The 27,354-nt window shown below is 38.1% G+C and overlaps 1 long non-coding RNA gene across 4 annotated transcripts in view; it reads left to right on the forward strand.

Moving 5' to 3' along the window:
* The window catches only part of LOC112661207 (uncharacterized), a 93,739-nt gene that overhangs the window by 24,818 nt on the left and 41,567 nt on the right, over positions 1–27,354 (forward strand). For all 4 annotated transcript variants that reach the window (XR_004808654.2, XR_003137507.3, XR_003137508.3 and 1 more), the window contains 2 exons: positions 7,587–7,753; positions 17,556–17,647. This is a non-coding gene — a long non-coding RNA (uncharacterized LOC112661207). The remainder of the gene's footprint in view (positions 1–7,586; positions 7,754–17,555; positions 17,648–27,354) is intronic.

Here is a 27,354-nt window from a genome sequence, read left to right on the forward strand (position 1 = left end):
TACAGAGAGACAGAAAGAGACAGGGACATAGGCAGAGGAAGAAGCAGGCTCCCTGAGGGGAACCTGATGCAGAACTTGATCCCAGGACCCTGAAATCACGACTGAGCCAAAGGCAGAAGCTCAACCGCAGAGCCACCCAGGTGCCCCTATTGCCAAAAACTTCATGAAATTATCAAATCCCTTAACCACTTCAGGATATATTTAGTATAGATTTTGGTGAATAAATTGCTTAATGACCAGGAAACCATAGACTTAGCTAAACTTCATGGTTTAGAGGTCATTTAGTGAGACACCTTTGAAGTTGTATTTTTCTTTCACAGCTGATAAACTTTCTTCATATAAAATCTTGTGCAGGGATCCCTGGGTGGCTCAGCAGTTTAGCACCTGCCTTCGGCCTAGGGCGTGATCCTGGACCTCCCAGGATCCAGTCCCGCATCAGGCTCCCAGCATGAGCCTGCTTCTCCCTCTGCCTGTGTCTCTGCCTCTCTCTCTCTGTCTCTCTCATGAAGAAATAAATAAATAAAATCTTTTAAAAAAAATCTTGTGCAAAAATGCAATGTATAAAAGTAAAAAAGAAACGTTTCTCTGGATGAGACACAGAAGCAAGACTGCTCACCATCTTTTCCTCCCCCAGTATTTGCAGCATTGTGAAGAATCAGAATTATTAGAATTTACAATAATATTGTGCCAAGTTTGCACAAAATTGTAATGTAACATGCCCACCAACTGCACAGAAAATTGCTCCCCAAATTATATTCTTGCAAACCACACAACAGAAATGTACTGTTCCCCTATCAGCTTGAAATTGGATTCATCATATATTATAACGTTTCAAAAGAGCTCAGAGAGCCTTTCCCAAAACAGTATTTTTTTCCGAAAAAAATAGTATCTTAAGATCATTGTATAAAAATCACCTTCAACTTAAGCATAAAATACCTATTTGAAATGAAGTTATCTCTTTAAAATTTATCTTTATATACAAAATAGGAATAACAACAAGCATAAACATAAACATACATCTTTTTAGTATGTTACAGATTTTAACTTGCAGAAATATAAACTCATTCTTGAATCAGATACTTGTTTGGTATGCTTTGACTGTATTCCAAATCTGTGGAATCTCTTCTTCAAATTTTGTGGAAGCTCAATGAGTACAGAAATCTGAGGTTGAACTCCTCTGATGGAAGTGGAACTAGGATCCTAGAGCCTTGACTGCTTAGCACCCCAGTAGCAGGCCTGCTTCCCAGCCTTCCCACAATCTGTGTTGGAGGGGCCCAGACATCCTCTGTTAGTGCGGAAGCCACTCTTGTAGAGATTGTAAAGCAGAGTGCTTAATGATGCCGGCTTTGGAGTCAGTGATAGCTAGAATCGAGTCACATCTCTGCCATTTATTAATTTGTCAATCTGATCTCTCTGAGCTCCAATTCCCTTATCTGAAAAATAAGAGCAGAGGTAGTAGCTAGTCTCCAAAGTGAGATGCCATCATTTTCTGTCTCTCTCTATGCCCATGTTGCTCCATCCATTAAGAGGTATATTCTATTTCCCAGCCCCTTGAATCTAGGCCAGCCTTGTGAGGAAATGGCTTTTTTACTAAGAGATTATAGAGGTAACAACTCTATGCTAGTTCCTGTAACAAACTTGAAGAAGCCTGGAGCTTCTGGTAAGGAAAGCCAGCCCATGTGGTATAACAAAACTCGAATGAGACTATTGAGATGGGGAAAAAAATCAGGTAGTGGCAGAGAGGTCAGGGGGAGGAGTACTTGAGATCTCAGAAATTTGAGGGGAGTCTTCATGGATCCTCCAGCCGAGCCATCCAATAGGAAAGCCAGATGAGTGAGTGATCCTGTGTGAAAAGAGAATTATCTAGCTGAGACATGCCTGATTTTCTGGCCTGCAGAACAGTGAGAAAAGATAAATTATTGTGTATCAATCCATTTAGTTTTAGAGTAGCTTATTATGTAGCAATAGATACTGAAACGAAATTAGAAAGCACCTCATGTGGTTGTTGTTAGGGTTAAATGAGATAGCAATAATAAAACAATTAGCACCCTATGGGGGAACATTGCAATTAAATTCAACTGCAGTTAGTGATTGGCCTGTGAGTCAGAATTCCAGAGACCTTTCCCATTTGGGGGCTTACATTCTAGAAGGAGCAGATGGAAATAATAAATAAGTAAATTATATAGTTTGTTAGAATGTGTTAAGTCCCATGGGGGAAAAATAGAGCAAAATAGATTGGTAATGTAGGGTTGGAGGAGACAGTTTACAATTTGGGATAGAACGGTCAGCATATCCACTAAAAAAAAAAAAAAAAAAAAAAAAAAAAAAAAAAAAAAAAAGAACGGTCAGCATAGACTTTCTTGAGAAGATTAAATGTGAGGAAAGGAATGTAAGGGGGTGGGGGAGCTCTCTTTGCATGTATCAGAAAAGAGCCTTCCAGAGAAAAAACAAACACTGCAAGGCAGGAGCATACCTTGAGTGGTCAAGATGCAGTGAAGAAAGAGGTCACCGGGCTGGAACACAGCAGACAGTAGTGGAGTATGGTAGGAGACTGGTGGGGAGGGGTATATAACCTACCGTGGTGTCTTTGGCTGTCCTAGAACATTTAGAAAGGGATGTTCTGTATAATGAAGGCAGTGCTTTTTTCTTTCAAAAAGTATGACATGGAAGTTCAGTAATTGCTAACACAGATTGCTACCTGCAATCATCTTGTTTTGTTCATTTATTTGTGTATTCTGCTAATCTTATGAAAATGTAAGATTTACAAAAACACAAACCTAAAACAGTTCCTGTCACAGAGCAGATGATCAAGATATATTTTTGTTTAAGGGAATTCATGGATGAAAACACTTATTGGTAACAAACATCTGCCCAATACTCCATAGTTTACAAAATGCTTTTAGATTAGTTATCTCAGTTTAACCTTACAATGCTGTGAGGAAAATAATATTATAATTCCATGGTCTAGATGTGGAGAGATGCAGAAACTTTAAAGGTCTAGCCAGTGGCGTCTCCTTGAAGGCCACATGCTGGGGGAATTGTAGGGAGTCAAAGTGTTTGTGTAGGGTCTAATTTTTTAAAAGAAGCTGTGTTACATCTCATACTTTAACTTAATATTTAAAGAAATTTCAACATACATTTAAGTAAGGACAAAGGATGTAATTTCTAACAATGAAATTTTGACACCTCTCTTTTAAATGTAACAAATCCCCGGGTGCCCAGTTGGTTAAGGGACCGATTGACTCAGATAGTGAGATCGAGCCTCCCATTGGGCTCTGTGCTGGATGCAGAGCTCACTTAAGATTTTCTCTCTCCCTCTACTCCTCCATGCTCATACTCTCAGTCGATGCTCTCTCTCAAAAAAAAAAAGAAAAAAAAAAAAAGTAACAAATCCAGGGGTATCTGAATGGCTCAGTTGGTAGACCATGTGACTCTTGATCTTATGGTTATAAGTTCCAGCCCCACATTAGATGTAGAGATTACTTAAAAATAAATCATATATATATATATATTTATGAATATATGTATATATATACACACACACATATATATATAAACAACAGTAGGAAATTTTTACATATTTCTTTTCACCTCCTTAAACTCATATTTCCATTCCACTTCTTTCATAGGATTTTATCTTTAAAAAGTATTTTTATATTTGAAAGGCTTAAATTGATCACACTATCAAAATTCTCTGTGAGAAAATGGTGCATATAAATTGAAATTTAAATATTTCATTTCTTATGACAATAAGGCTCCAGATTGAGTTATCTTTATAATTATTATTAATAGATAGCTAATAAAAGTGATGTAGATGTATTGTAAATGTTAATAAATAATAAGCATAAAAGGAAAATTTATTGCATTTCTTAAGGAGATGGATAGGGATTTCCTTTATGCATTCAGGGCAGATTCTACATTTTTTTTTTTTTAAATAGGGGTTTAGCATCAGCTTTACTCCTATTTAATATCTTTTTCTGGTGTAAGTACTAAGAAAACATGTTTGCATAAATAAATAGATGGGAATAAAAAGAGTTGTTACTAGCAATGACCCTTGAATTCTTTGACAACTTTTCCAAGTTATACAATAAAAAATACTTAGTGATCTACCACCAAGAATTATTTTAAGCATCTATAAGTTCATAATTCACTTAGATGAATTGTGAAAAGTGGAGAATTAGAAAGCACCTGACCTGAAAAAGGTTTGCTACCTTTTCCTTATAGGTATTCACTTGCTCAGCACTTGTACTGACATTTAGACAGGATTTCTTTTTTGTGTGCACCAGAGGATTTTCTGTGCACAACAATAGAGCAATACAAGGCATTAGTGAAAAGGTGTGCTGGGGGCTACTTGGAAAAATGAAGGCAAGAAAGGAGAACTTGTGAAGCATTTTCAAGCTGGTTCATTTTAGATAAGAATGCATATGGAGGTTGAGATTTTGGACATTGATTTTCTTAAAAATATCTACGTGCCCATGTGTCGCTGGGGAACTCCGTGATGGCCAGACTCCAGTTTGAAGACTGCTTCCAAAGTGGACAGGCTGGACAATGGCCCAATGTAGGAAGGTACAAGGGAATATAGTAATCAGAAAATACCCCTAGAAGCATGGTCTCAAAGAAGGAGAAGAACGAGACCAGAGACTGAGAAATTTCTTTATAACGAGGGCATGAAATGACTAAAGCAGGCAGTTCAGGACCAAAGTCCTAAAGCCCTAGACCACTGGGGATAGGAGTGAGAGTGGGAGTGGCAGGGATAGGGTTGGATGTGGGCTGGGCTTTAAGGAGCTGGCATCTCCAGGTTATTGGGAATTTTTATGTGAAACTTAAAATTAGAATCTTGTGGGAAATTGTGATAGTAGGAGAAACGAATAAGATTGTATAAGAGGGGCCATGTAGGGAAATCATGTACCTTTGAATACTAGTTTAACTGTTGTGATTGTCTGATATCTACTGCATGAAGTAAAACACAAGAGACGATATAGAACTATGCTATCTCATGTGGCAGGTACCTAGCTACTAGATGCTATCAAATGTCTGATGTGTGGCTGGTCAGAATTAAGATGCACTGTGTATAAAACACAAATCAGATTTCTTTTATTTCTTTCTTTTTTTTAAAAAGATTTTATTTATTTATTCATGAGAGACACAGAGAGAGAGAGGCAGAGACATAGGCAGAGGGAGAAGCAGGCTCCCTGCAGGGAACCCAATGTGGGACTCGATCCTAGGACCTGGGGATGATGACCTGAGGCAAAGGCTGATGCTCAACCATTGAGACACCCAGGTGTCCCCATAAATCAGATTTCAAAGATTTAAAAATGAAGAAAAAAATGTGAGTTAACTCAATGATATTTTGTACTGACTGCATCTTAAAATGGTGATTGGTGGATATATTGGGTTAAAGAAAATATACTTTCTTTTAACTTATTAGAAATTTTAAATTATATATGTGGCTCATTTTCTCTTGAATTGCATTGGGCTGGAACTTCTCTGAGGATTTTTTTAAAATCACAATAATTTCTGGATAATTTTAAAGTCATTTAAAATTTATTATGAAAGAAAATGAAAAGATATGGGAAAACAATAAGGTCACTTCATAGTTTTTTTAAAGTGAAGATATAAATGCATAAGATATATTAACTAAATAAAGCATAATTAAAACTATATAGTGATTTATGATTCCAAATTTGTAAAAAAGATAAATGCATATATAAATAAGAAAAGTTCACAATAGTATAAATAATAGATTTTTCCTGAATGAGATTTTTGTCTTATTATATGTTTATATGTTTTTATTTTCCAATTATTCAAAATAGACACACATTTTTATTTATTATTATGTTTATTATTATTAACTTTTAAAAGAACATAATGGAAGATGTCCTTTTAAAATCCATTTACAAAATATTTAATAAAAATTATATGGGGTGCCTGAGTGGTTCAGTCAGTTAAGCATCTGTCTCTTGATTTTGGCTCAGGTCATGATCTCGGAGTCTTGAGATGAAGCCCCTTATCAGTTCCATGTTCATCAGGGAGTCAGCTTGAGATTCTCTCTCTCTCTCTGCTCCTCTCCCCACTCATACATGTGCTCTCTTTCTCTCTCTAAAATTAAAAAAAAAGATATGTAGAAAAATAAAGAGAAGCATTGAGAAATGTTTATTTCTATTAGTCAGAGTGGCATACAATAGCCTAAAAAGTATATGATAGTGATAAATATTTTAGGAATAATTTAGTTTCATTCCCTTATTGTCCATTATCAATTAGGATGTACTGCTCATTTCCATTATCAACAAGTAATGGGAGTCAATGATAAGAAAGCATTAAATTTTCTTGAAAATACCAGGAGAGAAAATCCGTGAAAAGAATTTACTTAGTTTTTCAAAAACATTACCTTGCAAGGTAAATATAGCTACTTGGTGGCCATACAAAAGCTCTAGTGTATGAAAAGCATTTTCATGGAGCTGATCCTAATACAATACCAAAACCATGATAAGAATTTACTCAATTTTTCAAAAACATTACCTGTGAGGAAAATATAGCTACCTGGTGGCCATACAAAAGTCCAAGTGTATGAAAAGCATTTTCATGGTGCTGATCCTAATACAAACAGGAATTAATTGATTTTCAGAGATCTCTGATACAGCTCCAAATATTCAGCTCTGATTTACCAACAGAAAATGAATAGAAAATGAACTGAATTATTCCAGAATTACATCCTTAATATTCACTTTTAAAAATTGTTTTTTGGGCACCTGGATGGCTCAGTCAGTTAAGTAGCTGCCTTTGACTCAGGTAATGTTCCTAGTCTTGGGATGGAGCCTAGGTCTTCGGGCTCTCTGCTCCAGCAGGAAGCCTGTTTCTCCCTCTCCCTCTGCCTCTGCCTGCTACTCCCCATGCTTGTGTGTGTACTCTCTCTCTCTCTCTGTCAAATAAATAAATAAAATCTAAAAAAAAAATGTTTTTAGTTTGCTGGAGCAGTATTATCTGATTTTACTCAGTTAACTTAAAGGGAATCCTGCAGTCTCCCAAAGCATCTACTTTATAATCAAGGAGCCATTCCAATGAGACATTGCGAACCTGTTCGCAAGTATATCTCAAACATCCACATCTGGTTCATAAGCTTCTATTTTTTTAAAAAGATTTATTTCTTTTATTATTTTAGAGAAGGAGAGAGAGAGTGTGTGAGCAGGGGGAGGGGTAGAGAGAGAGAGAGAAAGCCACAAACAGATTCCCCATTGAGTGTGGAATCTGATGTGGGGCTTAATCTCACGATCCTGAGCCAAAATCAAGAGTGGGATGCTCAACTGAATGAGCCACCGAGGTACCCCTGGTTCATAAGCTTCTAATCATATGATTCATTTACAAGGTGAAGACATTCAACCCAACATATGACAAGCACTGACATCTGAAACCTTTTGGGTGGCAATGGCAAAAAGACTGCTTAATTAAGAAATGGTAAAGTGGTCTAAACACAGCAAGAGGGCAATGATTCAGCATTCATCCTGATTACTGATCTGCTTTCTAATCTACGGCTCATCAATTTCTTTCTTTTCTTAATAGCTAGTTTATTGGTTCTTGTTTCTCTTGAGGTTTGAGAATGGAAGAAAAGATGTCTATGAAAATTTCAGGACTGTGTCATTGATGCTATCTTTCTCCAGTGACTCACTTCAACATACATGACTACTGACCCAACATTGTCAGAGAAAGAAGGCTCCTCTATTACACCTTTGACTGCAGCTGGCATCATAAGATACAAGTAAGTTGAAATAGATGTGGGTGGAAGTGGGTAGAAAAACCACTATTTTAGAAATGTGATATGTGCTATAATGGAGAGTTGTACATATGTCCAAATTGCCCTGAAAGCACAGAGGACAGAGCAATTCAGGGCACTTCTGTTCTGCTTAGTGAGCAGGATTTGGGGCTTGGAAGGTGTCACAAAGAGGTGTGATACTTGGGGCCATTCTTGCCAGGCAGAGAGCTAAAAGGAAGTGGAGTGGAGGTTCTAGATTACTGGGCTCCACCTCCAGTGCTTTGAGTGGTTTGGCCGTGGGGCCTAAGAATTATAACTTCTAACAAGTTTCCAGGTCATGCTGATTCTGATTCACTTTTCTAGACCAAGGGAACAATAAAAATATAATTAGTTCTATGACAATGTCCTCCTTTCTTGCCATCAACAATTTGTAACACACAGACACATACACACACACACACACACACACACACACACACACTGACCAAGGGAAAAGAGAACTTGGTATAGTGTCTGAAATTAATCGAGCCCTTACAAAGCATTCTTTTGAGATTTCAGCTTTGTCCTTGCAGGTTTAATAAAACAGCTCACTCAGTAATGTGCAGCTTCTTCATCTGCAGGAGGCCCTGTGGACTGCAGTTTGAAAGCTGGGATAAGGAGGAATTGAGGGGCACCTGGGTGGCTCAGTTGGTTAAGCATCTGCCTTTGGCTCAGGTCATGATCCTGAGGTTCTGGGATGAAGTCCCAAGTTTGGGCTCCCTGCTTAGCAGGGAATCTGCTTCTCCCTCTGCCCCTCCCCACTCGTGCTCTCTCTCTTTCATGCTCGCTCTCTGCCTCTCAAAGATCTTTAAAAAATTTAAAAAATATAAAAAGGAACAGTTGAAATGCAAGAACTAACAGTGCTCTACAGCATCGCAGAAGTGCAGATTCTGTTGTTGTCTGGAATGCCCTTGAAGGTGATGGAGCAGTTAGAATATTTAGAATATCATCTACTTTTTTCTAAGTTTAGGTTTTATTGATTATGAATATTTGAGAATTAATCTTTGCTTTCACTGTGTGTGTGAATGTGTTTATATGATTTGAAAAAACTAAATAAACAATTGTGATCTCCCAGTAGCTGGGATTTTGAAAATAGTTAAATTTGGTGGGGCTATGTCCAACATGGGTTGTGCTAGGGAAGCTTAAGGATTTATTTATTTATTTATTTATTTATTTATTTACTTACTTACTTACTTACTTACTTACTTATTTAAAGAGCATGAGCAGGAGGAGAGGCAGAGGGAGAGAGAGAGAGAATCTCAAGTAGACTCTGTGCTAAGTGTGGAGCCTGACTGGGGACTTGATCTCACAACCCCGAGATCATGACCTGAGCTGAAATCAAGGATTGGGTGCTTTAACCGAATAAGCTACACAGGTGCCCCAATTCTGGGGAAGCTTAGAACACCAAAGTCAAACAGAACTGTTCTTTAAGAATCTCTAGGGAAGTATTCCAGATTGAATAACTCAGAATTAAGGAAATAAACCCTAGGAGGAAGGAGATGAAGGCTGGGATAACTCTAACAACTAATAGGTAAGGGATGAGGTTTCTCAAAGACAGATCAAGATTTTCATACCTGAGGGTTAGTGTGACTTGAAGTGGTATGGTCCAGGGCTGGGAGGAGCCCTGAAATTTAAGCATGTCTTTTGCTTCACAGTAAATCCACCCATTACATTTCTTCACTTCATCAAAATCCAAGAAATGCTTCACCTCTCTCCTGAGTTTTATTTTTCTGTCTCAGGCAGGTGAGAGTCTCCACCTGGACAGACTGTCAGATCATCCCAAGCTGGGACTTAATTTTATCAAACTATAACATGCATATATAAAGGTTCATGTTTGAAAATTATACACGTTGATGAATTTTCACAAACTTAGCACATCCATAACTAATACTCCAGAAGGCCCTCCTTCCATCCAATCCCTACACCGTCCCTTCACCAAGGAATCACCATCCTTATTCCTACCTAGTAGAGTTGTTCTGTCTATAGACGTGCTTTATATGCATCTGTTTCTTTCTTTCAATGTTGTTTCTGAGATTTGTAAATGGTTCATTCTCAATAGTGTACCATATTGCTTGGTGTGTAATTACTACAACTTACTCTTCATCTAACTTTTGATGAGCATTTGGTAGTTTTGTGTTTTAGGCTATTAAAAATATTACTACCATGAACACTCTAGTATATATCTTTAATTAAGCTTCTGCATGCACATATTTGTATCATAGGAATGGAAATACTGCATTGTAAGGTACCCATATATTAAACTTAATAAATACTGCCTGTTCCAAAGTGCTTATACTAATTCATATTTTTATGAACTGGACATGGGAGTTATAATCAGTCTACACCCAGATCAAAACTTGATAGTATCCGACTTTTACATTTTAGCAATTCAGTTGATATGTTTAGCACCTCACTGTGGTCTTATTCGCATTTTACTTATGGTAAAATGGACATTTGGATATCTTCTTTTTAGTAAGGTGAGGGCTGGCTAGACACAGGAGCCAGGCAACAGGCAATGGAATATCATCCAATCAACTATTTAAAATTCTCAGAGAGCTATGTTTACTGTCTGAGGTCCCTGAGCATCACTCACGGGAGTGTTCTTTCTCATTTTGGAGGAAAATTTGGGATTAAAATAGTGTGGAGAATTTTCAGAAAATATAGTCTCCTCATAACACTGTATAAACTATGATAGTAATTCTTATCTCATAGGGTTACAATAAAGACAAATGAATAAATATATTTGAAACTCAGAAATTTGCCCTGCTTAAATATACTTTTAAACTAAAATATAGTTAAAATATATTTTTAACAATATTGACAATATTATTATATATTATTATTATATTTTCTATTAAGGTCCTGAATTTCCTATTCCTACACGTAATTTGTTCTTTTCATGCACGCACTCACACACACACACACACACACACACACACACACAAGGAGCACAACATACTTTGAAAATTCCTGTGAGAAATCACTGTCCAGAAACAATGTTTACTTACTGTTTAAATGTTCTATCAGAAATCTGTTGGGAAAGATGGTAGAAGTAAAATCCTACCCCGCAGTATATCCACTGGGAAAAGGACAGTTGTAATCAAATGATGTCAGAAGCCATCATTTTTACCCAGAGGAAGTCATGAAAGTTGTTAGAACATTAGTTGCTTAAAAGGAATTATGTCCATAGACCTTGGTAGTCATTTGTGAGCAGTTGTCACTTTTTGTTGTTTGCCTTTTCTTTTTTTTTTAAGATTTTATTTATTTATTCATGAGAGACACAGAGAGACAGGCAGAGACATTGGTAGAAGGAGAAGCAGGCTCCCCACAGAGGGAGCCTGATGCGATGCTCAATCCCAGAACCCTGGGATCATCACCAGGGCCAAAGGCAGACACTCAACTACTGAGCCATCCAGGTGCCCCAGCTTTTTTTTTATATGAAATATTTCACACATACAGAAGACTATATATTAAAAATGTAAAGAATAATAATTTATAAAACCTTCATATTCAGGTTAAGAAATGGTACCTTGCCTTCATGTTTGAGGTCCCTGTTTTTCCTTAGCCATTCTTTACTCTATATCCACAGGTGAACTCCATTTGTAGCAATATTCTTTTCATTCCCATGACTTTCTTTATCTTTTAGCACATAAGTATTTATGATTAAAATTTATTATTTTTTACATGGTTTTGAACTTTAATAAAATGATATTGTATTGTATGTCCTGTTCTGGAGTTTGTTCTTTTGGTTAAAGTTTTTACTACAGATTTTTCCATGCTAATTGTATAGTTGTAGTTCAGTCATTCATTATTCAGCATTCCTTTTTATAAATACACTGGAGTTTATTTATCTATTGTTCTGTGGATGAGCATTTGAGTTGTTTGTGGTATTTTACTAAAAAAATAATACATGCTCTATCAATTGTGTGTTTGTCTCCTAAAATATACATGTAAACATTTTGGGTTTTCACTAGGGAAGAACTTTCTGGCTAATCAATTGTGCATATTTTCAAGCCTTACAATTTTTTTCCAAAATGGTAGTAGAAATATACATGTCCAACAACAGTAAAGACCCATTACACCACAGCCTCACCAACAGTTGGTATTGTCAGATTTTAAATTATCTGCCAATTGTGTTAAATAAAAGCATATTTCATTGTGGTTTTAATTTGCATATCCTTGATTATTATTAGTAAGATTACCATGATTTCATATGCTTGTTGTCATTCACATTTTCTCTTTTGTGAAAGCCAGTTCAGTAATTTAGCCTACTTTTCTGTTGGGTCTTTTTTCCAATTGAATTACAGGAATTATTTATATAGTCTGCATACTAAATCCCTTGTCAATTCCAAGAGTTGTAAATATTTTATCTCTGCTTTGTCTTATCTTTTCATTTCTTCAGAAAATCATTTCATGAAAAAAAATTTAATTTTCATGTTGTAAAAATTCTGTAATGTTCATGATGCTTTCATCATTTGTATGTATTTATGTATTTATTTATTCATTTATTTATTTTTATTTATTTATGATAGTCACACACAGAGAGAGAGAGAGGCAGAGACATAGGCAGAGGGAGAAGCAGAGGGAGAAGCAGGCTCCATGCACAGGGAGCCCGACGTGGGATTCGATCCCAGGTCTCCAGGATCGCGCCCTGGGCCAAAGGCAGGCACTAAACCACTGCGCCACCCGGGTTCCCTGTATGTTTTTTTTCAAGATTTTATTTATTTATTTGAGAGAGAGGATGAGCAGGGTGAGGTGTGAGGAAGCGCAGGGGCAGAGGGAGAAGCAGACTTCTCATTGAGCAGGGAGCTCCAGTAGGGCTTGATTCCCTGGACCCCTGGATCATGACTTGAGCCCAAAGCAAATGCTTAAACAACTGAGCCACCTAGGAGCTCCTCATTTGTATGTTTTTAAAAACAACTATTACTTTATACCAAAATTATAAAGACTTTTTACCCTATTGTCTTCTGTAAAGCACTAAAAGTTTTCAATTTGAAATTTAGGCCCATAATATACTTTGAATTGATTTTATCTTCTTTTATATAAATAGCCAATTGTTCTAGTGCAAATTTTAAAAAGATTTTATTTATTCATTTATTTGAGAGAGAGAAAGAGAGAGAGGGAGAAGCAGAGGTAGAGGGACGATTTATTTGTAGATTATTTTGCTTTTTTTATTTAGAAAATAATCTTATCTGAAAATAACAAAGTTTTTTACTTCTTTTGGAAAGTTATATTTTTATACCTATTTTCTTATGAACTGGCTAGAATTTCCAGTACAATGCTAATCAGAAGTCCTAAGTCTTGTTTGACTCTGATTTTAAAATAAATACTTTTAATATTTAACTGTGAAGTATAATGCTTTTTCCTGAGCTTTCTTTTTGGCAAATTCTATGTAAGAGTGTCCAGATTAGAGTTGTTGCAATTTGATTTTAGAAAATCCAAAACAAGAGCTAGTTTATTGACACGGAGATGTATCCTATTATTTAAAATAGTACAGAAATAAGTGGTCCAATGATGGATACAGCAGTTACATAAAATCATGAGAAATGTAGTTGTTTAATCTTTTCCTCCACTATTCCTTACACAAATTTTCCTTTCAAGGTCATTTCATGGCTCCAAATAGTTGCTGGGTCTCCAGTCATCACAGCAACCATTCTAGGAGCAACAAGGAAGAAGCCAGTAAAAAAAAGAGAGAGTGAGAGAGAGAGAGAGAGAGAGAGAGAGAGAGAGAAGAGAGAAATAGAATCAGTTTCCATTAGAAGGACTTCTAAGAAATCTTACATAAAATTTAACTTTATGCTTCATGGACAAACAACCAGCTACAAGTGAAATTAATAACATTTTGTTGTAGCCCACAGTGCTATTCTCTCCTCAATTGTAAGATTATTTACTTAATAAAGAAGGAGATTGCCTGTGAGGGCAAATCACAGTCTCTCTCTTTGTGAGGTTAAAGAAGATCCAAGCTATTCTTTGTTTGATAATATTTTTAAAAATCATAAATATACATTGAGTTATACTGTTTCTATGCATCTACTCAGATGATCACATTTTTTCCCCTTTCACCTGATAATGTTGTGAATTACATTAATCGATTTTCTAATTTAAATGCAGTTGTACATCCAGGATAAACTCAACTTGGTCGTGATATATCTTCACTTTACACTGTTGGAATTGACTTGCTAATATTGTGTTTAGGATTTTTTCAGATACATTAAAGAGTGAGATCAATTTGCAAGTTTCCTTTTTTCATTATGTCCTTACTGATTTGGGTATCAAGGTTATACTATCTCATAAAATTAATTAGAGGGAGTTATCTATTGTTCAAGATTATAGTTATCTGTATCTTGAAGTTTGGGTAGAATTTTCTAGTAAAACTAGTTTTCATCTTGGGATTTCCCTCATAAGAGTTTTAACAATGAAGAGTATTATTTTTTTGAAATTATTAATTGTTCTGTTTCTGAATCCTTTAAATTTAAAATAAGGATTTTTCTCGACTCATTTAGTTTTCTAAAATTTAATAAGTGATTTGCTTACTAGGATTATGAAATACAGTGTACATCTCAAAATCCAAGTTAGGGCTATGGTAGTTGGTCTTCTATTCCTAGAGGAAAGATTTTAAAACTTTTCAGTAGAATCAGCCTCTAGTCAGTCCCAGGATCAAGGTGAATAGGGCTTGAAAGTATCTAATAAGCTCTACCCTAACCAGCAGATGGAACTTAAGCTGCTGCCTACACTGCTTTTCTCTTGTGTAACCTAGCTCTCTGACTCACTTCTCTTCTGGGTCTAAATACACTTAATTCCCACACTATTTGGAATTAAGCACTGAGTGTTCATCCACTTTGTGTAGATGATGTTTTCTCTTCCTTGAATACGTTCTATCCACTTAACTTTCCATCCCAACCACTTGGACCTCTACTCTTTTCTACTTTTTCTTTTCAAACTCCTGCTCATGCATCTTTTCCACTGGGAGGTCTTCCAGGACATAAACAGAGTTGGACTCTGTCTTTCATGTTATCACTATACCTACTACTTATCCCTATCACTTCACCTGTTACACTTGGTATTTTCAAAACTTTTTATTGAGTTATATCAGAAATGTACGTATCACTAGTATACAGATTTATGAATTTTCACAAACTGTACATACATTGTTTTATATTTTTGTATCTTGGTTCCCCCTTATCAGACTCTAAGCTTATAGTAGCTCTCTGTAGTAGTAGTTCTCTATAAGTAGCTCTCTCTAGGACATATCACAGTGGCTGGAATAAATACCTGGTAATAAGCAAATGACAATTTTCTTTTTTTTAATGAATTAATTTATTCATTCATGAGAGATACAGAGAGAGAGGCAGAGACATAGGCAGAGGGAGAAGCAGTCTCCCTGCCGGAAGCCCAATGCAAGACTCAATCCCAGGACCCTGGGATCATGACCTGAGCTGAAGGCAGATGCTCAACCACTGAGCTACCCAGGTGCCCCTCTTTTTCCTTTTTGTCTATCAGTTATGATTATCCAGCAATTTATTAGTCCCTCTTAGCATTGGGGATTTGCTACTGTTATTGCCATTTGCTGATGAGAAAACAGTTTCTGTTTCTTGCTTAAGGTAACTTAAGTTGGAGATTGAATTATTGGCCCCAATATTTAATCCCTTTTGGTAATCAGGCCTGATGGCACATACTTTTCCTGTTTTTCCTATCACCATGGGAAGAGTCTTCTTCCCTAAACTCTGACTGTGGGCTCAACCATGTAACTTGGTTTAGCCAGGTGGAGATTTGGAGCCGGGGTGGTAAACAGAAATGTGCTTCAGTACTTAGTCAAGCACTTTTGTGCCTCTCATTGCCATGAAAAGAGCTTTTCCTGTGTGGCTGCTCCCCCCTCAGTCTGAGCTCTAGAATGAGACATCATTCTAGAATGGGCTAACTGGGCAGCCCCGGTGGTGCAGCGGTTTAGTGCCGCTTGCAGCCTGGGGTGTGATCCTGGAGAACGGGGACTGAGTCCTGCATCGGGCTCCCTGCATGGAGCCTGCTTTTCCCTCTGCCTGTGTCTCTGCCTCTCTCTCTCTCTCTCTCTCTCTCTGTGTCTCTATAAATAAATAAAATTTTTAAAAAATCTTTTATATATATATGTATATATGTATACATATATATAGAGAGAGAGAGTGGGCCAACCAAACTCAGCCTGGATCAGCTGACCTGCAGACACAGATGATTTAACTGAGCGTTGCAACCCAAAGTTTGAAATAGTCACATGCCACTGATAATGTACTTTACTGTTACACGGCATTAGCTCTCATTTAGCCAATGCTAAAAATAGATTTTACTGGCCTTCAGATCATGTCTTCAAGCATGGTGAAATTCTCCTTCAATTATGATGCATTTCCTAATCGTCAGTTTAGAATTTAGGACTCCTGCCCTTGAGTCTTCTATGTTTCTGCTTTAATACAGAATTTTTTAAAAATATATTTAAAAACGTATTTACTCTCCATTGGATACCAAATGTGGTCACTCATCCTCTAAGTGGGGGTGATTTTTTAAAAAGATTTTATTTATTTATTTATTTATTTATTTATTTATTTATTTATTGGAGACACAGAGAGAGAGAGACAAAGACATAGGTAGAGAGAGAAGCAGGCTCCCCATGGGGAGCCTGATGCAGGACTCCACCTCAGAACTCCAGAAGTACAACCTGAGCCAAAGGCAGATGCTCAACCACTGAGCCACCCAGGTGCCCTGGTGGGGATGATTTTTGTGACATCAATCCATTAAACAGAGGTCTAGCTTCTTGGTTAGTGATTACTAGATTTAAATATGTCTACTGTTTTCAATGCTATAATTTGAATTGACAGACACCCTCCTTGGAAGTCAGCCCTCAACCTACATTAAGCTCTTTCCTTTTCCAGTTTACTCCTTTCTCCTCTTGAGTCCATCGCTGAGGACTCACTGTGCCATAAGAGATATTTAACCTGGACAGGTTATGACAGCCATGGTAGTTCTTAATAGAAATTAATCAGTGGGGCTTCCATCTGGTTCACTGTAGGTTCAAGAAGTGGAATTTAGGGGTGCGTGGCTGGCTCAGTTGGTACAACATGTGATTCTTGATTTCAAAGTCTAGAGTACAAGCCCTACATTGGCCATGGAGATACTTTAAAAAAATAAAATATATATTTAAAAAAAGAGAAGGATTTAATCATCAAGAGTAATCACAGGGCTCTCAGATGGCTGGTTTTGCTCGATTCCAAGCCACTTGGTCTCATGGAAAAGAAATTACTATCTCTGCAGCCTCATGTCCACATATGTACACCTCTAACATGCTTCAGTAACTGATTCCACAATAAATATATAATCTTTATAGTAGCCCAGAAATAGGAGAATGAGGGCTAAATGCTCAGTTTTATACTTCTTGCTCTATAATCATTTCTGCCATCAATGACACACGTCCTCTTGTTTTCAATGTTAGGTATTGAGTGTTGAATTTATCTTATTCCTTATGCCCGTGGTTTTCAAACATGAGTGACATCAGAACCACCTAGAAGAGATGTTAAACTACAGATGCCTTAGCTACCCCCTTCCACAAGAGTTACTGACTTAATATTCTGGGGCAGGCCCTAAGAATTTGCATTTCTAACAAGTTCCAAGTGATGCTGGCACTGCTGGTTCAAAGCACCACAATTTGAGAATCATTGCCCAAATTTATGATGCACTAAAATCATAAAAATCTATATAATATCTCTCTACAGTCTTACTTACTTATTTCCCCATCTCCCTCACATAGGTCAGGTTGAAACAGACTCGGAGGGGGAGTTGCATGAAGAAGGTTTTTGGTGAGAGGTCTCAGGAGATACCCTACTTCGGAGGTGGGAAAAGGTAAGACTGGGCAGAAAGACAAGCTGACCCACAAAGGTTTCCACTGAGGCCTTAGCCAATGCTATGAGGGTGCTCTGGAGCTGAGAAAGCTGTTCAGAATTATCCCCAGGTGAGAAAGTTTGGCCCTTGTATTCCCACATCAGTCAATCATTGGCTGCAGGCAGTCACCAGGAGGAAGCATTACCTTGAGTGAGGCAGTTCTCTGATGCCAAAGTAGTGCCCAGGAGAGATTGCTGTCACTGGCAGAAATTCCCAGCATCTAGAAGATGGAAGATTTTACTCCAAAGAGAGTTCTGTATGTGTTGACCTCCATGGTTATTTATGATGTATATTATTCAGTGAGTAAAACAGGTTTAAGAAACATGTATACAGTATCATTCCATTTTTTAGAAAACAAACATCTGTTATTTTTATAAATTCTTGTATTTGAGTTTGGAAAAGAACGTAGGAAGATAAATATTGGGCTCTTTATACACAATACTTCAAGGGAATGGAAATGTGAAAGGGAGGAGATTGAATGAAATTATTAACTATTTTCTTTATATTTGTGCTGTCTTAATGATTATGTTGACATGTCAATTATACACTGTTATACTTAATTAGAAAACAAATACAAGGTAGCTTACTCATATTACAAAAGAAAGACACCTCCAGCTCAGAATTCTTTTATAATCCAAATTTCTTCAGTGTATGTGAAATATAAATCAATTAAAAACAAAAAAATAAGTTTATAGGCTTTCAAACAGCGTATGTAACAAGATTTCCAGTGTTGAATAAGTTACCTTTCAAACAGCCATTTTTGACTTGAAGTGGAACCTTACATTTGTCTTTATGGAGATTTTCCATCTCCCTGCAAGCCATACAGAGTGTCCTGGTTGTTCAACATGCTCTCCAGTACTAAGTTACAGAAGCCCTTAACACTTTAGACATTTTTATGCGGATATAGAGTCACTGAGGTTTTATTTTGCATTTCTCTGATGGCTGGTGACATTGAGCATCTTTATATATACTTGTTGGTCATTTGACTTCTTCTTTTCTTTCTTTCTTTCTTTCTTTCTTTTCTTTCTTTCTTTCTTTCTTTCTTTTCTTTCTTTCTTTCTTTCTTTCTTTCTTTCTTTCTTTCTTTCTTTCTTCTTCTTCTTCTTTCTTCTTTCTTTCTTTCTTTCTTTCTTTCTTTCTTTCTTTTCTTTCTTTCTTCTTTCTTTCTTCTTTCTTTCTTCTTTCTTCCTTTCCTTCCTTCCTTCCTTCCTTCCTTCCTTCCTTCCTTCCTTCCTTCTTCTTTTTTTCTTTTCTTTTCTTTTCTTTTCTTTTCTTTTCTTTTCTTTTCTTTTCTTTTCTTTTCTTTTCTTCTTTCTTTCTTCCTTTCTTTCTTTTCTTTCTTTCTTTTCTTTCTTTTCTTTCTTTCCCCTTTCTTGTTGCAAAAAGCTTTATTGTCTGCATTTCCTCCCAGCTTGGGCGAGGGCTCCAGAGCAATTAAAAAGCGGCCTAGTAGCTGCAGAGCGAGGCTCAGGCAAAAGGCCTGGCACCGGGGGCCCGCCAGAGGGGCCCCTCCAAGGCAGCTGGGCTCGGGGCGCGCTCTCAGGCCAGAGGCTGAGCCTTTCACAGGGCCGCCAGCCCGAGGAGGCGAGGCAGGTGGTCTCCATCTTCTCATCTTGATGAATCTCCCGTCCTCACCTGGGAAGCGGTTCTCCCGGCAGTCACAGAGATGGGGCCTGGGGACAGAACCCCAGGGGCCCAGCTCAGGCTCTTCGCCAGGACCGCAGCGGCTTCGGTGGGGGGAAGGAGGCTTCAGCACGCGCAGGAGCTCGCCGAGGCCGAGGCGCGGGTTCTGCTCGGCCTGGGCCTGGGTGGCTCAGCCGCTGCGGGGGTGGGGGGGGGGTCGCGTGCCCCGGAGCCCCTGGAACCCCGCGGAGGCAGCAGCCCAGAGAAAGGGGGGGCGGGTGGCTGCTGGGGCCTCCGCGTTGGCCCAGGGGGTTCCCAAGGCTGCAACTGGGAAAGATGTGGAGGGCGGTCGGGGCCGGCCCGGCGGGAGGCGCGTGCCTGGGTGGGGTGGGCTGCGGGCGGGCACTGGGGAGGCGCAGCCAGACGGGGGGCGCCCTGGGGCGCCCGCGCACCATCTTCTTCTATTTTTTTTTTTTTAATTCATTCATGATAGAGAGAGAGAGGCAGAGACACAGGCAGAGGGAGAAGCAGGCTCCATGCAGGATGCAGGGAGCCCGTCGCGGGACTCGATCCCGGGACTCCAGGATCGCGCCCTGGGCCAAAGGCAGGCGATGAACCGCTGAGCCACTCAGGGATGCCCCCTTCTTCTATTTTTTAAAGATTTTATTTATTCATGAGAGACGCACACAGAGACAGAGAGAGAGAGAGAGAGAGAGAGAGGCAGAGACAGAAGCTGGCCCCATGCAGGGAGCCCGATGCGCCCGACGTGGGACTCGATCCCGGGTCTCCAGGATCGCGCCCTGGGCCGAAGGCAGGTGCTAAACCGCTGCGCCACCCAGGCGTCCCCCGATCTTCTTTTATGAAGTGTCCCTTCAACATCTTTGCTATTTCTCAAAACAGGTTTCCCTGTCTTCCTGATTTCTATCATTCTTTGTATATTTTTCACACAAGTGAAAAATCAGCGTTGTGAAGGTCTTTCCCCACTTTGTGCCCTACTTTTTTTCACTATGTGATGAACAGAAATTCTTTTTTTTTTTTTTTAAGTAAACTACGACCAAATGGGACTCGATTTCACAACCCCGAGATCGAGTCGCATGTTTTCACCAACTGTGTCAGCTAGGCACCCCAGTGAACAGAAATTCTCAACTTTCACAAGTCTAATTTGTCAGTTTTTTGCGTTAAGTTTTTTGGTGTAGAAATCTTTGTGTACCCTAAAGTTAGGAAGAGTCTGCTATATTTTCCTCTGGAAGCTTCTTTGATTTTTCTTTCACATGTAAGTCTCTGCTCTGTGTCAAATTAATTTTTGTTTATGGTGTCAGGTTAGGTGTAACATAGTGTGTCCCTTTAAGGATTGAGTGTGTGTGTGTGTGTGTGTGTGTGTGTGTGTATTTAGAACAGTACCTGACAGCCACTGCTATCTAAATGTTAACTATTATTACCATTATTATTCACTATTTCTAACTTTATTAATTCTCCACTGACCTTTTAACCCTTATTTTCTTAGCCATAACACTTCTTAAATTTTATATTGCTTCATTATTTAATATCCAGGTGCTTATTTTACTCCACTTTTAAGTTCTGCTATAATGTAAAGCCCTTTCAGGGACTGTTTTTCTGCCTTTTAATTTGCTTCTTTTGTTTGCTTCCAAACTGGATTTTTTTTTTTTAATCTGCCTTTTAAAAGCTTTCCTCCTTCCTCTCTCCTTTTATTCTTCCTTTTTTCTCCTTTCCTTCCTTCGAAGCTTCCTCTCTTCTCTGGCTTTCCTTCTCCTCCTCCTTTTCCCCTTTCTTTCTTGTTTGTCACACCATGCCTCTCACTTTTCTCATGATACTTTGGTGATATTTCCTGAGACATTTTTTCTTTCATTTACTGTAATATGAATAGTTTATATTTCCCCATAGAAATAGAGAACATTGCTCTTTTTTTTTGTATTGTGTTATTATATCTGATATTTGGGCTGACTCCTCATGGACGGCAATGTTGCCTATTTCCTTGGGGAGATTTTTTTTAATTTATTTTATTTATTTGAGAGAAAGAGTGCAGAGAGAAAGAGAGAGAGAAAGAGTGGGGAAGGGGGTGGCGATCTCAGGACCCTGGGATCACAGGCTCCAGCTGAAGGCAGATGCTTTACCAACCAGCCACCCAGACACCCCCCACTCCTTGGGAAGATTTTAGTATATATATTTGAGAGGTCTTACTTTTCCGTATATTCCAAGAAATTAGCCATATCTGCATCTGTGTCATCAGCACTGAGTCTTTGGCCTTTCCTTAATGTTCACTGATAAGGTACACTGGCCATTTGAAAGAGTTTCCTTTTTTTTTTGTAAACTATCATTTGACATTTATATTTTATTTTTGATTATGTGTTTAAAATGGAGAGGTGCCTGGGTGATTCAGTTAGTTAGGCAGCTACCCCTGCTCAGGTCAGCCCTAGGGGTCAGGCTCCCTGCTCTGTGGGGAGTCTGCTTCTTCCTGACCTTGTGCCCCTCTCCCAAACTTGCATGCACACATGCTATGCTCTCTCTCTCTCTCTCTCTCTCAAATAAATAAATAAATAAAATATTTAAAATGATAAATTAGTCCCATCAAGAAATTAATGTTTGATAGTAACATTTGAAAAATATTTTATAATTTTTAAATCCCTTTCAAAATTAAAAAAAAATGTTGAGATTGCTTTCCAAATTTCAAAATAGAATTTTTTTTTTTTTAAATACTTTATTTATTTATTCATGAGAGAGAGAGGGGCAGAGACACAGGCAGAGGGAGAAGCAGGCTCCATGCACCGGGAGCCCGACGTGGGACTCGACCCCGGGTCTCCAGGATCGCGCCCCGGGCCAAAGGCAGGCGCTAAACCGCTGAGCCACTCAGGGATCCCTCAAAATAGAATTTTTATTGTTACAAATTTTATTAATAGCTGCTTAGAAGAAAAAAGCCACATTATTCCTTTAAAAAAAATATGGGATGTCTTCAACTGCCAATTAAAAGAACAAATGCAATCAGGTTTTATACATTCAGATAGTATGTAATAGTGAAAAAAAATAAAAGGAACTAAAATTTTATAGTTTGTAGGCTCAGGTTCAAGCTTAAATTTTGTCACTTATTAAATATAAGCTTTTCAAAATGAGTTTCTCTGAGTGTCAGTTTCTGTATTTGGAAAATGAGGATAAAAATAACTACCTGAATAAGCCCATGCATTATTACAAGAACCAAACTGGATGATATGTAAAATTCCTTGTAAATGGAAATTGGTATGCCAATTAAAGTTGTTTTCTCAACACTAAAGTGAGAACTGAGCAACTTAGTTCGAAAAATTTGACACTTGGATCTTTAAAAACAGGTTTGAAATGAACAGAGAGGCCACAACTTGGGCTAATGTCACTTCATCTCAGGCTCAGGTGTTCAGTCACCTAGTACAGGAGGTGGAGGTGAAAGGTAACACTCAGTGGTGGCACCTTCTGCTTCCCTCTCCTCTTTCCCAACTTTAGTTTTCTAGACAATTAAAAAAGAAAAGGAAAGCAAGTAAAGGAACTAACCTTGATAGATGAGGCAAAACACTGTGAGGGTACATCATGTTCTACTAGAAATCAATTATTGTCACAAAATGACTCATTATATAACAAACACCAGGCATCTTAACTATCTTTTCTTTCAAAGAAGAGGTGATTGAAACTGGACAGACACACTAACTAAGACCCATCAGGTGAAACAGAACTGTTTTCTTCTTAATTGTCTCTGAATCTGAGTCCTGTTATTTCATTTGGTGTTATTTCTCTATTACTAGTCACTTGTGGTTGTTGCTGTTAAGGCAGTTTACATAGACAAACTAAGAGGGGGTGGGGGGACATCTGAAGTCTGAGCTTTCCTGACTTGGACCTAGACTCTTGGTTCCTAAGTGTAAGTCAGTGTGATCAAGATGGAAAGTTATTGTGTACATGTGTGTGTGTTTAAAGATAGATAGATAGATGATTGATAGATGATGATGATGGATGATAGATAGATAGATAGATAGATAGATAGATAGATAGATGATAGATAGATTGATTTAAGAGGTAGAGGGACAAAGGGAGAGGGAGAGAGAACCCAAGCAGACTCTGCACAGAGTGCAGAGCCCAACATGGGGCTCTATCCCAGGACCTTGAGATCACAACCTGAGCCGAAACCAAGAGTTAGATGCCTTGCAGACCTTGCCACCCGGGTGCCCTGAAATTACTGCATTTTGCCAGCACAGTCCTGGTATAGCATCAAACCTTGGTTCAATCTAGTTCAATCTCATCATTCTTATTTTATTTTAAAGGTTTTGCTTATTTGAGAGACAGAGAGAGAAAACAAGTGGTGGGGAGGGGCAGAGGGAGAGAAAGAGAGAGAAGCAGACTCCCTGTTGAGCAGGAAGCCTGCTCCAGGGCTTCCTGGGATCATGACCTGAGTTTAAGGCAGACATTTAACTGACTGAGCCACCCAGGCACCCATCATCATTCCTTTTTTTTTTTTTTTTTCCTTGTGAATTCATGCCAGAAAGCATGGGCCACTGAGTGAAAAGATAATGGTTCAGAGCCCAAGCACAGAATCCAGAATTTATGTGGGTTCAGATTTCACTTCTTAACCATCTAGATTATGGTAGGTCACTTGATTTCTTTTGACCTCCTCTTCCTCATCTCCAAATTGAAGACATTTACAGTACCTGGTTCTTAGAATTTGCTGAGCATGTTTCATTAATGTTTCAAATTAATGAAATTAATTTGTGTAGCTATATATTAAACCATGTCTGGCACACAGTAAGCATCATTATTATTAGCTATTCTGGAATTTAAATTCAAGTGACTTGCTAAACTCATACTATTTTTACAATGAAAAATGTTTGGGATTTCAGCTGGCCAAGTTCCCTGACTTCTAATAAGACAGTACTCCCCCACAACAAATAGGACTGTTTATTCTTCCTTTTGCTTCAGTACCTTTATTAAATTAGTCCATGTTTAAATCTAAAGCAAAACCAAACACATTTAGTAATGGTGGATAGTTCTTGCTAAAAATACTTACCTCAGTCTTTGAGTCAAGCTGGAGTTTCCTGTGGAGGCCAGATGCCAAAAGCCTGCTGAGAGAACAGCATGTGATGAAATCTGCAGAAAAGACCAAAATGATCATATCCTGGAAATGCATTTTGTCAGAGCCCATCCATTCTCCTCTTCCCACAGCCTTGGGCTGTGACCACTTAATTCTCAGGACACTATGATACAACATTATTGATGACAAACTCTGGACTCTCTAGTGAGGGACTAGAAGAAGGCAGGTAGCAAACCTAAAGATTCTCTTTCCCCCTTTCTTTTTATTACACATTTCTTTTTATTTTATGGAATTTCTCTGGGTCTGAAGTGAGGGGCATGCATATAAGGCAGGTGTGCACTTATACTGCAGTGCACTTATATTATAGAGCAGTGATTCTCAAAGTGTGGTCCCCAGACCAGCAGCATCAGAGTCACTTGGGAATTTGTATGAAATCCAAACACTTAGCTCCATCCCAGACTGCTGACTCAAGAACTCTGTTTGTGGCCCTTAGAGATCTGTGTTTGTTTTTTAAATGTTTTTCGTTTGTTTGTTTTTGTTTTTTTAAGTAAACTCTATGCCCAATATGGGGCTTGAACTCAACAACCTCAAGATCAAGAGTCACATACTCTACCAACTGAGCCATTCACACACCCTAGATTTGTGTTCCTACAAGTCCTTTGGTGATACTAATGCATGCTCAGTTTGAGAGCCAGGAACAAGAGGTTGGAGGGCCTGGTCTCCAGGGCTGGCTCTGCAATTCATTTCTTCTATCACCTTGAGATAAACTTTATAGCCTCTCAGAAACTGAGCCCTCCTTTTGCTAAAGATAAATGGAAATATTGGGCCCCTGGCCAGAAGATAATATGTAAGAGTACCTCATAAATTATCAAGTGATATAGACATGTATCTTTTACCAGAGCCTTTTGATATGGGAACAAGAGAAGGAAGTCAGAAGAGGCTTTGATGAGACTGAATGAGACTGAATGATTTTTTAAAAAGAAATAAAGACAAAATAACGATAGGGTTCTCAGAGTTTGGGGCTACTTTTCACAGGCAGACCAGACTAGGCCAATCAGAACAACTGATAGGGTGGTGCCCAGAAATGTAGGAGGCAATTCTAGAGTTATATGAAGGTAGGGATTCCACTTGGGGAGAAGTGAACAATGTTAATTCCTTCTCCCTTTGTATTTAATTGTATACCTATAACCCACATTAGAGTGCCTCTTTCTTTGTGGTAGAATGAGGGTAAGAGGTAGCTTGAGTCACTCCTAAGAATGTGGAATCACAGTCAAGAAAAGTTAGCTTGAGGAAAATACCTTTATAAAATTATAGCTGGCATAAGGGAAGCCTGATTATTTGGACCCCAGGAAAATATATTCTTTCTGAGCTTAAAAGAATATATTAGCATCTTCCTGAATCCAGATTGAAAGACTCAAGCTAATTCTCTAGTTATTCAAAAAAGAAGCAAATTTCCAGTGACAATAGGGCTATTAAATGTACCAGTTGAAAAGGAGAATAATGTGTGCCTCGCTGAGCCAAATTTCAAATCAAGATTCTTTCTTAGTATCAATCATATTGGTGGTGCTATCTGTTTCTATACATTTCTTGTAAATTACTGATGTGTGTCATTGGATTTTATAGAAATATTTAAAATATAATATCTGTGTATGAAATGTCTTTGCTCTAAAATGATCTTTTCAAAGACTTAAGTGACAACACATGAATCCAAACTATTTTTTTCATAGACTAAAAATACTGTTTGTAAGAATTGCTAGTTATGTTCTTTTTCTTTCAAGGGTCTTTTTTCCTGTAGGAAGACAGGAATATACATAGAGAAGAAACAGAAAATTGAGTTTCAAATGCCCAATATTAGGCTGCATTTTCTTTATTTACCGATTAAATTATGCCAGGCCCTTGTGGGTTTAAGGAGGAATATAATACAACTATGAAAGCATTGTTTTATTGTGTTACATTTTGTGACGGAGCTCCTTTCAAATGATGCCCCCATCATTCAAGCAGTAACACAGGAAGAATCCAATGAATGGGGTTTCTCTGGCATACTTGGAAAATGTCACTTAGAAAATAAAGCTTCAGAGGAGTTGGCTTTACCTAAGCTATGTATCCACCCCTCCTCCAACTCTAAGTCAAATAGTTACAGAAAGCTTCATAGATTTATACACTAGGTTTAGGATACCCTACTGCCATCAAAACCTGAGGTTAGGGATGCCTGGGTGGCTCAATGGTTGAGCATCTGCCTTTGACTCATGGCATGATCCTGGAGTTCCAGGATCGAGTCCCGTATCGGACTCCTTGCATGGAGCCTGTTTCTCCTGTCTCTGCCTCTCTCTCTGCCTCTCTCTGCGTCTCTCATGAATAAGTAAATAAAATCTTTAAAAAAACCCTGAGGTCAGATGTCTTCATTTCAATTTCTAAGATTGTAACAGTGGTGTACCCATTCAGTAGGGTACCATAATTTCCCTTCCACACAGAATAGGATAAGTATTCTAGTAAGATCATATTACTATCTATATTGCCCTATGTGCTTCTTGATTTGTAAAACAAAATTTATTTTAAGAGAAGTTTGAGATTTTCAGAAAAATTGAGCAGAAAGTAGAGTTTCCATATTTCCTTTCCCCACTCATACACAGCTTGTCCTACTATCAACATTCTCCCACTAGGGTGGAGCATTTGTTACAGTCAATGAACATACATTGCTGTAGCATTATTATCCAAAGTCTATATTAGGATTCACTCTTGCTGTTGGAGATCCTGTGGGTTTTGGTAAATGTATAACATGTATCCACCATATAATATCATATAGAATGATTTCCCTGCCCTAAAAAATCCACCACGCTCCACCTATTTATTGCTCCCTTCTTCTTAACTCCTGTTATTCACTGATATTTTTACTATTTCTGTGGTTTTGCCTTATATAGTTGGAATCATACAATATGTAGCCTCTTTAAATTGCCTTTTACTAAGCAGTATGGATTTAATGTTCTTC

Source organism: Canis lupus, chromosome 23, assembly GCF_003254725.2.
Source record: "Canis lupus dingo isolate Sandy chromosome 23, ASM325472v2, whole genome shotgun sequence".
Taxonomy (NCBI): domain Eukaryota; kingdom Metazoa; phylum Chordata; class Mammalia; order Carnivora; family Canidae; genus Canis; species Canis lupus.